The sequence below is a fragment of the Oncorhynchus keta genome, unplaced genomic scaffold (genome assembly GCF_023373465.1).
Source record: "Oncorhynchus keta strain PuntledgeMale-10-30-2019 unplaced genomic scaffold, Oket_V2 Un_contig_27006_pilon_pilon, whole genome shotgun sequence".
Classification (NCBI taxonomy): Eukaryota; Metazoa; Chordata; class Actinopteri; order Salmoniformes; family Salmonidae; genus Oncorhynchus; species Oncorhynchus keta.
The window spans coordinates 37,030-52,728 of record NW_026285289.1 but is presented as its reverse complement, the minus strand read 5'-3'; the positions used below and the strand labels follow the sequence as shown (position 1 = coordinate 52,728).

General features: G+C 42.5%; 1 long non-coding RNA gene across 5 annotated transcripts; it reads left to right on the top strand.

Annotated features, from left to right (window-relative positions):
* Positions 1–14,504: 14,504 nt before the first annotated feature.
* On the top strand, positions 14,505–15,352 carry LOC127922766 (uncharacterized). 5 transcript variants are annotated; one of them, XR_008112187.1, is made up of 3 exons: positions 14,505–14,604; positions 14,949–15,061; positions 15,192–15,329. It is a non-coding gene; the product is annotated as an uncharacterized LOC127922766 (long non-coding RNA). The 5 variants fall into 5 exon arrangements; XR_008112188.1 differs by lacking the exon at positions 14,505–14,604 and adding an exon at positions 14,615–14,673; XR_008112186.1 differs by lacking the exon at positions 14,505–14,604 and adding an exon at positions 14,661–14,719.
* The last annotated feature ends 347 nt before the right edge of the window (positions 15,353–15,699 follow it).

The following is a 15,699-nucleotide window of genomic DNA, read 5'->3' as shown; positions in this document are numbered from 1 at the left end:
TAGATTAGAGTTAGATAGACCTATACCATTCATCCTATGATAGGTTAGAGTTAGATAGACCTATACCATTCATCCTATGATAGATTAGAGTTAGATAGACCTATACCATTCATCCTATGATAGGTTAGAGTTAGATAGACCTATACCATTCATCCTATAATAGGTTAGAGTTAGATAGACCTATACCATTCATCCTATGATAGGTTAGAGTTAGATAGACCTATACCATCCATCAATACCAGCAGAGTGTGAGACCTATACCATCCATCAATACCAGTAGAGTGTGAGACCTATACCATCCATCAATACCAGTAGAGTGTGAGACCTATACCATCCATCAATACCAGTAGAGTGTGAGACCTATACCATCCATCAATACCAGTAGAGTGTGAGACCTATACCAGCCATCAATACCAGTAGAGTGTGAGACCTATACCATCCATCAATACCAGCAGAGTGTGAGACCTATACCAGCCATCAATACCAGTAGAGTGTGAGACCTATACCAGCCATCAATACCAACAGAGATTGAGACCTATACCAGCCATCAATACCAGCAGAGTGTGAGACCTATACCAGCCATCAATACCAACAGAGTGTGAGACCTATACCAGCCATCAATACCAACAGAGTGTGAGACCTATACCAGCCATCAATACCAGTAGAGTGTGAGACCTATACCAGCCATCAATACCAGCAGAGTGTGAGACCTATACCATCCATCAATACCAGCAGAGTGTGAGACCTATACCAGCCATCAATACCAGTAGAGTGTGAGACCTATACCATCCATGATAGGTTAGAGTTAGATAGACCTATACCATTCATCCTATGATAGGTTAGAGTTAGATAGACCTATACCATCCATCCTATGATAGGTTAGAGTTAGATAGACCTATACCATTCATCCTATGATAGGTTAGAGTTAGGTAGACCTATACAATCCATCCTATGATAGGTTAGAGTTAGATAGACCTATACCATTCATCCTATGATAGGTTAGAGTTAGATAGACCTATACCATTCATCCTATGATAGGTTAGAGTTAGATAGACCTATACCATTCATCCTATGATAGGTTAGAGTTAGATAGACCTATACCATTCATCCTATGATAGGTTAGAGTTAGATAGACCTATACCATTCATCCTATGATAGGTTAGAGTTAGATAGACCTATACCATTCATCCTATGATAGGTTAGAGTTAGATAGACCTATACCATTCATCCTATGATAGGTTAGAGTTAGGTAGACCTATACCATTCATCCTATGATAGGTTAGAGTTAGATAGACCTATACCATTCATCCTATGATAGGTTAGAGTTAGATAGACCTATACCATTCATCCTATGATAGGTTAGAGTTAGATAGACCTATACCATCCATCCTATGATAGGTTAGAGTTAGATAGACCTATACCATTCATCCTATGATAGGTTAGAGTTAGATAGACCTATACCATTCATCCTATGATAGGTTAGAGTTAGATAGACCTATACCATCCATCCTATGATAGGTTAGAGTTAGATAGACCTATACCATCCTATGATAGGTTAGAGTTAGATAGACCTATACCATCCTATGATAGGTTAGAGTTAGATAGACCTATACCATCCATCCTATGATAGGTTAGAGTTAGATAGACCTATACCATCCATCCTATGATAGGTTAGAGTTAGATAGACCTATACCATCCTATGATAGGTTAGAGTTAGATAGACCTATACCATCCATCCTATGATAGGTTAGAGTTAGATAGACCTATACCAGACCTATATCACCCTATGATAGGTTAGAGTTAGATAGACCTATACCATTCATCCTATAATAGGTTAGAGTTAGATAGACCTATACCATTCATCCTATGATAGGTTAGAGTTAGATAGACCTATACCATCCATCCTATGATAGGTTAGAGTTAGATAGACCTATACCATCCATCCTATGATAGGTTAGAGTTAGATAGACCTATACCAGACCTATATCACCCTATGATAGGTTAGAGTTAGATAGACCTATACCATTCATCCTATGATAGGTTAGAGTTAGATAGACCTATACCATCCATCCTATGATAGGTTAAAGTTAGATAGACCTATACCATTCATCCTATGATAGGTTAGAGTTAGATAGACCTATACCATTCATCCTATGATAGGTTAGAGTTAGATAGACCTATACCACCCTATGATAGGTTAGAGTTAGATAGACCTATACCATTCATCCTATGATAGGTTAGAGTTAGATAGACCTATACCATTCATCCTATGATAGGTTAGAGTTAGATAGACCTATACCACCCTATGATAGGTTAGAATTAGATAGACCTATACCATTCATCCTATGATAGGTTAGAGTTAGATAGACCTATACCATTCATCCTATGATAGGTTAGAGTTAGATAGACCTATACCATCCATCCTATGATAGGTTAGAGTTAGATAGACCTATACCATCCATCCTATGATAGGTTAGAGTTAGATAGACCTATACCATTCATCCTATGATAGGTTAGAGTTAGGTAGACCTATACCATCCATCCTATGATAGGTTAGAGTTAGATAGACCTATACCATTCATCCTATGATAGGTTAGAGTTAGATAGACCTATACCATCCATCCTATGATAGGTTAGAGTTAGATAGACCTATACCATCCATCCTATGATAGGTTAGAGTTAGATAGACCTATACCAGACCTATATCACCCTATGATAGGTTAGAGTTAGATAGACCTATACCATCCATCCTATGATAGGTTAGAGTTAGATAGACCTATACCATTCATCCTATGATAGGTTAGAGTTAGATAGACCTATACCATCCTATGATAGATTAGAGTTAGATAGACCTATACCATCCATCCTATGATAGGTTAGAGTTAGATAGACCTATACCACCCTATGATAGGTTAGAGTTAGATAGACCTATACCATCCATCCTATGATAGGTTAGAGTTAGATAGACCTATACCATTCATCCTATGATAGGTTAGAGTTAGGTAGACCTATACCATTCATCCTATGATAGGTTAGAGTTAGATAGACCTATACCATCCATCCTATGATAGGTTAGAGTTAGATAGACCTATACCATCCTATGATAGGTTAGAGTTAGATAGACCTATACCACCCTATGATAGGTTAGAGTTAGATAGACCTATACCATCCTATGATAGATTAGAGTTAGATAGACCTATACCATTCATCCTATGATATATTAGAGTTAGATAGACCTATACCATTCATCCTATGATAGGTTAGAGTTAGATAGACCTATACCATCCATCCTATGATAGGTTAGAGTTAGATAGACCTATACCATTCATCCTATGATAGATTAGAGTTAGATAGACCTATACAATCCATCCTAAGATAGGTTAGAGTTAGATAGACCTATACCATCCTATGATAGATTAGAGTTAGATAGACCTATACCACCCTATGATAGGTTAGAGTTAGATAGACCTATACCATTCATCCTATGATAGGTTAGAGTTAGATACACCTATACCATTCATCCTATGATAGGTTAGAGTTAGATACACCTATACCATTCATCCTATAATAGGTTAGAGTTAGATAGACCTATACCATCCATCCTATGATAGGTTAGAGTTAGATAGACCTATACCATTCATCCTATGATAGGTTAGAGTTAGATAGACCTATACCATTCATCCTATGATAGATTAGCGTTAGATACACCTATACCATTCATCCTATAATAGGTTAGAGTTAGATAGACCTATACCATTCATCCTATGATAGATTAGAGTTAGATAGACCTATACCATCCTATGATAGGTTAGAGTTAGATAGACCTATACCATTCATCCTATGATAGGTTAGAGTTAGATACACCTATACCATTCATCCTATGATAGGTTAGAGTTAGATAGACCTATACCATTCATCCTATGATAGGTTAGAGTTAGATAGACCTATACCATTCATCCTATGATAGATTAGAGTTAGATAGACCTATACCATTCATCCTATGATAGGTTAGAGTTAGATAGACCTATACCATTCATCCTATGATAGGTTAGAGTTAGATAGACCTATACCATTCATCCTATGATAGGTTAGAGTTAGATAGACCTATACCATTCATCCTATGATAGGTTAGAGTTAGATAGACCTATACCATTCATCCTATGATAGGTTAGAGTTAGGTAGACCTATACCATTCATCCTATGATAGGTTAGAGTTAGGTAGACCTATACCATTCATCCTATGATAGGTTAGAGTTAGATAGACCTATACCATCCATCCTATGATAGGTTAGAGTTAGATAGACCTATACCATTCATCCTATGATAGGTTAGAGTTAGATAGACCTATACCATCCATCCTATGATAGGTTAGAGTTAGATAGACCTATACCATTCATCCTATGATAGGTTAGAGTTAGGTAGACCTATACCATTCATCCTATGATAGGTTAGAGTTAGGTAGACCTATACCATTCATCCTATGATAGGTTAGAGTTAGGTAGACCTATACCATTCATCCTATGATAGGTTAGAGTTAGATAGACCTATACCATTCATCCTATGATAGGTTAGAGTTAGGTAGACCTATACCATTCATCCTATAATAGGTTAGAGTTAGGTAGACTTATACCATCCTATGATAGGTTAGAGTTAGGTAGACCTATACCATCCATCCTATGATAGGTTAGAGTTAGATAGACCTATACCATCCATCCTATGATAGGTTAGAGTTAGATAGACCTATACCATCCATCCTATGATAGGTTAGAGTTAGGTAGACCTATACCATTCATCCTATGATAGGTTAGAGTTAGGTAGACCTATACCATCCATCCTATGATAGGTTAGAGTTAGATAGACCTATACCATCCATCCTATGATAGGTTAGAGTTAGGTAGACCTATACCATTCATCCTATGATAGGTTAGAGTTAGGTAGACCTATACCATTCATCCTATGATAGGTTAGAGTTAGATAGACCTATACCATTCATCCTATGATAGGTTAGAGTTAGGTAGACCTATACCATTCATCCTATGATAGGTTAGAGTTAGATAGACCTATACACCATTACAGGAAGTTTGTAATACTTTATTTTTCTATGGAATATTTTAAACTTCCAATCTCTCTCTCATGAAAATGAGACCTGAAGTTTTTTTATACGAGTCCTTAAAAAAAAAGTTATTCCATTTTTTTTCCAAGTTTTTAACCCGGGGTCATTTTGGACCCCAAATTAGTCATTATTGCAAAGGGACACTGTATGTCAAAGCACCTACACTTGTTTTATTTATTAATTTACATTTTGTAACACAAGTAAATGGTTTCAATTCCCCCCGAATAAGCCTTTTTTTAAATCACATTTCTCGTCTAATTTGATGTTTCAGAAGATATGTTTTTTGTTTGTTTTTTCATGTTTTGAACATATATTTTGATCAATTTCATCCATAGTCTCTTGTTATGAACATTAGTCTGTTATTCATTCCAAAATGTTGTGTTTCTGTAGTATTCAGAGGCTGACATACCGGTACGACCTAATATGGCCACCGATATAGGCCATACGTACGCCGGGGCCATACGTACACCGGGGCCATATGTACACCGGGGCCATACATACGCCGGGGCCATACGCGCGCCGGGCCATACGTACGCCCGGGGCCATACGTACGCCGGGGCCATACGGGGGCCATACGTACGCCGGGGCCATACGTACACCCGGGGCCATACGTACGCCGGGGCCATACGTACGCCGGGGCCATACGTACGCTACGTACACCGGGGCCATACGTACACCGGGGCCATACGTACACCGGGCCATACGTACGCTCGGGGCCATACGTACGCCGGGCCATACGTACGCCGGGGCCATACGTACGCCGGGGCCATACGCACGCCGGGGCCATACGCGCCGCCATACGTACACCGGGGCCATACGCACGCCGGGGCCATACGCACGCCGGGGCCATACGTACGCCGGGGCCATACGCACACCGGGGCCATACGCACACCGGGGCCATACGCGCTCCGGGGCCATACGCACGCCGGGGCCATACGCGCTCCGGGGCCATACGCACACCGGGGCCATACGCACGCCGGGGCCATACGCACGCCCGGGGCCATACGTACGCCGGGGCCATACGTACGCCGGGGCCATACGTACGCCGGGGCCATACGTACGCCGGGGCCATACGTACGCCGGGGCCATACGTACGGGGCCATACGTACGCCGGGCCATACGCCCATACGTACGCCCGGGGCCATACGTACGCCGGGGCCATACGTACACCGGGGCCATACGTACACCGGGGCCATACGTACACCGGGGCCATACGTACACCGGGGCCATACGTACGCCGCCATACGTACACCGCCATACGGGGCCATACGTACACCGGGGCCATACGTACGCCGGGGCCATACGTACGCCGGGGCCATACGTACGCCGGGGGCCATACGTACACCGGGGCCATACGTACACCGGGGCCATACGTACGCCGGGGCCATACGTACGCCAGGGTGGCTCTATACCTTTTCAGGTACATACAAAAGATACATACATCTACAGGTAATTGCCAAAATAAAGGAAACACCAACACAAAGTGTTTTAATAGGGCGAATAAGGTTTCAATAGTTTTTATGCTCCTCGAACCCTTCAGTAGCCAATGCTTTCAGTAAGACTTTTGAATTCCTCATTTACTCAAATGTTTCCATTATTCTGGCAGTCACCTCGGTACCAAATGTGGTGCTTTTATCACAAACTGTACCATTGAGTTGAATTTCTTCTTAGTCTGAAGAAGAAGAAAAAATTTACTAAAAAAGCGTAGCTGCACCACTAGAAAACAAAATAGAGATTATTTTCCATTCCTCCATATTAACACAGAAATCATCAGTTAATTGTGTTTGTCATTAACTAGGTGCTTGACAAAGTTTGACAACAGCAGTTTCCATGGTTTCATACAAACACCTAGCCTATTGTTAAAGTTTACTGAAAGTAGCTCAGTAAAGCTTTCAACCACATTCTCAAAAGAGTTACACAATGAAGTCAAGTTAATTATACCACAGCACAATATAATATTTTATTAAAAAAATATATTTATTACAGGTATATATATTCACCAAATACATTAGTAGCTGAATCTAAAATTGAAAATCCATTTGCTCTGGAGGCCACCACATAGCGGGCTCAGGGATTCGAACCAGCAACCCTTCGGTTACTGGCCCAACGCTCTTCACCTGATCTGGATCCTGGTGTTGATCTCCAGATGTTTCGGCTCCTCATTCCTGCTGTCTTCTGGTTGGGAAAAATACACGGTGTGACAGGACCTTTCTGCTACTCATATCAGTTTGTGTTTTAACTCATCAACCAGTACACTGTCATCTCTGTCACCATCTAAACCACACCCTCTTACCATCTAAACCACACCCTCTTACCATCTAAACCACACCCTCTTACCATCTAAACCACACCCTCTTACCATATAAACCACACACTCTTACCATCTAAACCACACCCTCTTACCATCTAAACCACACCCTCTTACCATATAAACCACACACTCTTACCATATAAACCACACCCTCTTACCATATAAACCACACCCTCTTACCATCTAAACCACACACTCTTACCATCTAAACCACACCCTCTTACCATCTAAACCACACCCTCTTACCATATAAACCACACACACCATATAAACCACACTCTTACCATGTGTGTGCCTCTTGTGTGTGTAAACCACACCCTGTGTGTGTGTGTATAAACCACACGTGCCTCTGTGTGTGTGTGTGTGTGTGTGTGTGTGTGTGTGTGTGTGTGTGTAAACCACACCTCTGTGTGTGTGTGTATAAACCACACCCTGTGTGTGTATGTGTGTGTGTGTGTGTGTGTGTGTGTGTGTGTGTGTGTGTGTGTGTGTGTGTGTGTGTGTGTGTGTGTGTGTGTGTGTGTGTGTGTGTGTGTGTGTGTGTGTGTGTGTGTGTGTGTGTGTGTGTGTGTGTGTGTGTGTGTGTGTGTGTGTGTGTGTGTGTGTGTGTGTGCATGCCTGTGTGTGTGTGTGTTTGCAAAGTGCATGCTTAGGTGAGTCTGTGGTTGGGCGTAGGAGGCCTGCAGAAAACCACAACTGTTTCCACTGACTTTATGACCTGTGTGATCTTAGCAAGTGATTAGATGAGACAGTGCAGCAATACCATTCAATGTCCCCAGTAGAAGTACTATTAAAGGGAAGGTCCCCAGTAGAAGTTGTATTAAAGGGAATGTCTGAAGGGTAACCAGGCAACCAGATAGCAACCTAAACACATTGTCTTGATTGGGACATCGTCCAGCACCAATCTCCACCTATTCTGTATGTGGTCTGAACAGACATGGGTTCAAATACTATTTGAAATCATTTCAAATAGTTAAATTGGTGCTTGATTGAGCATGCCTGGCTAAACGGACCAATAGAACGGTCTCAAACCGCAACCATCCAGGCAGGCCAGAGCAAACGCTCAAGGTATTTGAAAGATTTCAAATAGTATCTGAACCCAGGTGTGGTGTGAGCTTCCCACACGAGTGACTAAACGAGCATCAAGAGGTTCAACAAAGGTGTTAAATGATGACGGCCTCCTACACATAGAGATGGGTAGAGGGCGCTTGTTGACACAAAGCAGGTTGTAGCATGGGCAGTAATCATTGAAGAAGTCCACGGAAACCTTGATGGCAGAAGCTAGGGGAGGGCCCTCTTTCTAACTCTATGCTCCTACGCTGGAGTGGAAATACCCCTCTGCTGTGCTACTCTCAGACAGTCTCCACCAGACCCTAGGATGAGTAGGCTGTTTATCGCTCTGATCACACTGTTAAGTGAGTAAACGTTTACATTATTGGTCTATATTGATCAATTCCAGATGATAACATATGGTTCTCCATTATTTCAAGGTAAAAATTAGATGTATTTTATTTTAAGTTATTTTGACAGAGTTCAATCTGTGGTCTATTCTGTGTATTGCATAGGAGAGCATGTGTATTGTAAAGGGGCCTGTTTTTTAGTCTTTAACAGTAGCTTGTAGCTTCATAGCGTTGATCCTAACACTGTTCTTCTGCTACCTGTAGGTGCTGTTTCCTCCAGTCAGTTCATCCTAACACTGTTCCTCTGCTACCTGTAGGTGCTGTTTCCTCCAGTCAGTTCATCCTAACACTGTTCCTCTGCTACCTGTAGGTGCTGTTTCCTCCAGTCAGTTCATCCTAACACTGTTCCTCTGCTACCTGTAGGTGCTGTTTCCTCCAGTCAGTTCATCCTAACACTGTTCCTCTGCTACCTGTAGGTGCTGTTTCCTCCAGTCAGTTCATCCTAACACTGTTCCTCTGCTACCTGTAGGTGCTGTTTCCTCCAGTCAGTTCATCCTAACACTGTTCCTCTGATACCTGTAGGTGCTGTTTCCTCCAGTCAGTTCATCCTAACACTGTTCCTCTGCTACCTGTAGGTGCTGTTTCCTCCAGTCAGTTCATCCTAACACTGTTCCTCTGCTACCTGTAGGTGCTGTTTCCTCCAGTCAGTTCATCCTAACACTGTTCCTCTGCTACCTGTAGGTGCTGTTTCCTCCAGTCAGTTCATCCTAACACTGTTCCTCTGCTACCTGTAGGTGCTGTTTCCTCCAGTCAGTTCCTAACACTGTTCCTCTGCTACCTGTAGGTGCTGTTTCCTCCAGTCAGTTCATCCTAACACTGTTCCTCTGCTACCTGTAGGTGCTGTTTCCTCCAGTCAGTTCATCCTAACACTGTTCCTCTGCTACCTGTAGGTGCTGTTTCCTCCAGTCAGTTCATCCTAACACTGTTCCTCTGCTACCTGTAGGTGCTGTTTCCTCCAGTCAGTTCATCCTAACACTGTTCCTCTGCTACCTGTAGGTGCTGTTTCCTCCAGTCAGTTCATCCTAACACTGTTCCTCTGCTACCTGTAGGTGCTGTTTCTCCAGTCAGCTCCTAACACTGTTCCTCTGCTACCTGGGTGCTGTTTCCTCCAGTCAGTTTCCTAACACTGTTCCTGCTACCTGTAGGTGCTGTTTCCTCCAGTCAGTTCATCCTAACACTGTTCCTCTGCTACCTGTAGGTGCTGTTTCCTCCAGTCAGTTCATCCTAACACTGTTCCTCTGCTACCTGTAGGTGCTGTTTCCTCCAGTCAGTTCATCCTAACACTGTTCCTCTGCTACCTGTAGGTGCTGTTTCCTCCAGTCAGTTCATCCTAACACTGTTCCTCTGCTACCTGTAGGTGCTGTTTCCTCCAGGCAGGATGGGATCTCTGCAGCAGAGGTGGAGCTGAGAGTCCGACCAGGAGACAATGTCGTTCTTCACTGTGACGTCAGACACAACGTAGAAACAGTCTGGATCAGAAACTGTTCTGGTGGGAGTGAAACGTTCCTCTGCGAGGTGTCTGTCTTCAAGTCTCTACAGATCCCTGTCCCACGCTCCTCACCTTCCTATGGAGGCGGACTCTGAGATTCTATGACTTGCTGATTGAGAACATCGCTGAGTCTGACCTGGGACTGTACTCCTGCAGCACCATGGGGAGAGAAGAGGAGAAGAGATCCGACCAGGTTGTGTATTACCTGGAGGTCTACCTCTATGGAAACATCACCACTGGTTTCCTTGGTGAGAACAGACTCCTTCTTATTTACATGTTTCTGTTCAAACGATTGGTTTCATTTGGTGGGAAAAAAGTATATAAAAAGTGTAGAAATGTATTTTATGTGGCTAAAATGTCAACAATATCAGTGTAAACACAATATTTCCATTTCGCTTGGTGTCATGTGTAAAGGGACTCACTGATTGGTTGGTCTGAAAAGAACATAGAAAGTTGCCCAGTGATGATGTACCTCCCCATTAAACAGAGAACAACCAGGACACCCCTGAATGTGGTCTGAGCTGGGTCCTGGTACTGACCTCCAAATCTCTGTTCCTGCTCCTCATTCCTGCTGCCTTCTGGGTCGACAAAATACACAGTGAGTCACGAGGACATTAGGGGGGGGGGGGCTCCATTTCTACTGATATCAGTTAGTTTTGTTACGTATCAAGGTGTTTGTCGTGTCAGCAGTTGATGTTATCCTTCAGTAACACAAACCCCGAAGCAAATCAGCGGGAGAAAAAAACGTGGTTTATTCAAAGAGAACGAATCATAGACGTTATGCTGGGAAGTAGATGGTGGATGTTCCTTCTTCCCTGTCCTCAGTGATTCTCTCCTCTGTGATTCTCTCCTTAGTGATTCTCTCCTCTGTGATTCTCTCCTTAGTGATTCTCTCCTCTGTGATTCTCTCCTCAGTGATTCTCTCCTCAGTGATTCTCTCCTCAGTGATTCTCTCCTCAGTGATTCTTAGTGATTCTCTCCTCAGTGATTCTCTCCTCTGTGATTCTCTCCTCAGTGATTCTCTCCTCAGTGATTCTCTCCTCAGTGATTCTCTCCTCAGTGATTCTGTGATTCTCTCCTCAGTGATTCTCTCCTCAGTGATTCCTCCTCAGTGATTCTCTCCTCATTCTCTCCTCGTTCTCTCCTCAGATTCTCTCCTCAGTGATTCTCTCCTCAGTGATTCTGTCCTCAGTGATTCTCAGTGATTCTCTCCTCAGTGATTCTGTCCTCAGTGATTCTCTCCTCAGTGATTCTCTCCTCAGTGATTCTCTCCTCAGTGATTCTGTCCTCAGTGATTCTCTCCTCAGTGATTCTGTCCTCAGTGATTCTCTCCTCAGTGATTCTGTCCTCAGTGATTCTCTCCTCAGTGATTCTGTCCTCAGTGATTCTGTCCTCAGTGATTCTCTCCTCAGTGATTCTGTCCTCCTCAGTGATTCTCTCCTCAGTGATTCTCTCTCAGTGATTCTCTCCTCAGTGATTCTCTCCTCAGTGATTCTCTCCTCAGTGATTCTGTCCTCAGTGATTCTCTCCTTAGTGATTCTCTCCTCAGTGATTCCTCCACAGTGATTCTGTCCTTAGTGATTCTCTCCTCTGTGATTCTCTCCTCAGTGATTCTCTCCTCAGTGATTCTCTCCTCAGTCATTCTCTCCTCAGTCATTCTCTCCTCAGTGATTCCTCCACAGAACAAAGGGACAGGGTGTCATTTATAACCCCCCAACGCTAGCCTGTGGTCGACCAATTAGAATTCCTTGCAGTAAAATTGGGCCAATGGCCACAAAACAAGTATCCTGTTACAGGCTGAATGTATAGACGATTTGGACCAATGAAAGCTCGACGTGTAGACGATTTGGACCAATGAAAGCTCGACGTGTAGCTATGAGTCCCGGACTGAAATTCCTACACAGATGTTGACCTGAAAAACAACTTATTTCCATTGGTCATTATTGACCTATTGACCTCTAGTCCTCTGTGTTGTGTTTTATCTGAAAATATTGTTACAGTCCCTTACTGAATGACATGTCTGTTCTTCCCTGCTGATTACGACGACTGTCTGTTGACGTGTGTACTAGTTTTAATGTTTGTTTTTTTGTTATATTAGGAGCCAGGAGGAATGCCTGAAAATAACCAGAGACCAGTCAGTCTCCATGACAACCACTGCAGTTGTTACGTCCCCTGAGAGATATACAGTGGGGCAAAAAAAGTATTTAGTCAGCCACCACTTGTGCAAGTTCTCCCACTTAAAAAGATGAGAGAGGCCTGTAATTTTCATCATAGGTACACTTCAACTATGACAGACAAAATGAGAAGAAAAAAATCCAGAAAATCACACTGTAGGATTTTTAATGAATTTATTTGCAAATTATGGTGGAAAATAAGTATTTGGTCAATAACAAAAGTTTATCTCAATACTTTGTCATTGCCAACAAAGGGTATATAACAGAGGTCAAACAAGGTTTTCACACACTGTTGCTGGTATTTTGGCCCATTCCTCTATGCAGATCTCCTCTAGAGCAGTGATGTTGTGGGGCTGTTGCTGGACAACACAGACTTTCAACTCCCTCCAAAGATTTTCTATGGGGTTGAGATCTGGAGACTGGCTAGGCCACTCCAGGACCTTGAAATGCTTCTTACGAAGCCACTCCTTCGTTGCCCAGGCGGTGTGTTTGGGATCATTGTCATGCTGAAAGACCCAGCCCCGTTTCATCTTCAATGCCCTTGCTGATGGAAGGAGGTTTTCACTCAAAATCAGTGCTGTTTTTCTAGAAAATTGTGCATTTTGTTAATGGAGCCTTTAGGCTTTATGTCTTTTGATTAAAGTTGTGTGTCACCCACTAGGTGTTTTAGAACAATTAAATATATTCCCTTATAAAAAAATGTGAATTCTCAATTATGTAAAAAGGTTATCTTGACTTTTATCTGTAGCTATGTTTTAGCATTTTATTTGAGAATATACTGCCACCAAGCAATAAATACTTACAAAACAATGAAAACATTTGAAATGTTGTTAAAATTAATTTTTTTAATTCATCATTATCAATGCATACAAAGTTTCCTTTCAATAAAGTATTTTAGTGCAGGTCCTTTTCTGGGACCTTGACTTGGTCAAGACTTTCTTTAGATATAGTTGACTCTATCCTAGACAACCAAGACTTTCTTTAGATATAGTTGACTCTATCCTAGACAACCAAGACTTTCTTTAGATATAGTTGACTCTATCCTAGACACCCAAGACTTTCTTTAGATATAGTTGACTCTATCCTAGACACCCAAGACTTTCTTTAGATATAGTTGACTCTATCCTAGACACCCAAGACTTTCTTTAGATATAGTTGACTCTATCCTAGACACCCAAGACTTTCTTTAGATATAGTTGACTCTATCCTAGACACCCAATACTTTCTTTAGATATAGTTGACTCTATCCTAGACACCCAAGACTTTCTTTAGATATAGTTGACTCTATCCTAGACACCCAAGACTGTAAAACAGTTGAATAAAAACTAACGTCCATTTTAGATAAGTTGACAAACAAGTAAAACACATGTAATGACTTTTTTAGATAAAGCTCAGTTTTGAAAACTAACCAAAGGCACCTTCAAACACCCTAGAAACAAATCACCTTGAAAAGAAAAACTGACGCTCTCCAAAACAGTTAACAATTCCAAAACAAGCAAATTTAAGATACATTTTGTTTTAAAAAAAAGCTCAATAAAATACATTTTATTTAATTAACAAACAAGTTCCTAGATGTAATGAAAAAACTGTTTTACAGTTAACCCAGGTTTTAGACCAAACTTCCCCCAAAGGCACCTTCCTAGGCCAGTTAACCCATCACCTTGAAAAGTTAAACTGTTCCTAGGCCAGTTAACCCACTGATAAAGAACAGTTAACAATTCTCAAAAACAAGCAAACTGTTAAATTAGATACATTTAACCCACTGTTTTAAAAAGTTAACCTCAGTTCCTAAAGAAACCAAAACCAACTGTTCTAGACCAGTTAACCCACTGGGACACTAACCAGTTAACTGTTGCTAGATCAGTTAACCCACTGTTCTGAGGCCAGTTAACCCAACCTGTCCAGTTAACTGTTCCTAGGCCAGTTAACCCACTGATCCTAGACCAGTTAACTGTTCCTAGGCCAGTTAACCCACTGTTCCTAGGCCAGTTAACCCACTGTTCCTAGGCCAGTTAACCCACTGTTCCTAGGCCAGTTAACCCACTGTTCCTAGACCAGTTAACCCACTGTTCCTAGACCAGTTAACCCACTGTTCCTAGGCCAGTTAACCCACTGTTCCTAGACCAGTTAACCCACTGTTCCTAGGCCAGTTAACCCACTGTTCCTAGACCAGTTAACCCACTGTTCCTAGGCCAGTTAACCCACTGTTCCTAGGCCAGTTAACCCACTGTTCCTAGGCCAGTTAACCCACTGTTCCTAGGCCAGTTAACCCACTGTTCCTAGGCCAGTTAACCCACTGTTCCTAGACCAGTTAACCCACTGTTCCTAGGCCAGTTAACCCACTGTTCCTAGGCCAGTTAACCAGTTCCTAACCCACTGTTAACCCACTGTTCTAGGCCAGTTAACCCACTGTTCCTAGGCCAGTTAACCCACTGTTCCTAGACCATTAACCCACTGTTCCTAGGCCAGTTAACCCACTGTTCCTAGGCCAGTTAACCCACTGTTCCTAGGCCAGTTAACCCACTGTTCCTAGGCCAGTTAACCCACTGTTCCTAGGCCAGTTAACCCACTGTTCCTAGGCCAGTTAACCCACTTTCCTAACCAGCACTGTTCCTAGACCAGTTAACCCACTTTCCTAGGCCAGTTAACCCACTGTTCCTAGGCCAGTTAACCCACTGTTCCTAGGCCAGTTAACCCACTGTTCCTAGGCCAGTTAACCCACTGTTCCTAGGCCAGTTAACCCACTGTTCCTAGGCCAGTTAACCCACTGTTCCTAGGCCAGTTAACCCACTGTTCCTAGGCCAGTTAACCCACTGTTCCCTGGGAAAGTTAAATGTTTCAACTAGGCCAGTTAACCCCCTCTACTGTTCCTAGACCAGTTAAACCAAACTGTTCCTAGGCCATTAACCCACTGTTCTAGACCAAAAAGGTTAACCCACTGTTCCTAGGAACCATTGAGAAGCACTGTGACTGATTAACCAAAAGTTCTAGGCCATTGGCCAGTTAACCCACTGTTCCTGACCATTAACCCACTGTTCCTAGGAACCATTAACCCACTGTGACTGAACTGACCAGTTAACCCACTGTTCCTAGGAACCATTGAAATAAGAAGTGCAAGTGACTTGCCTAGTTAAAAAAATCTAAAAAAACTT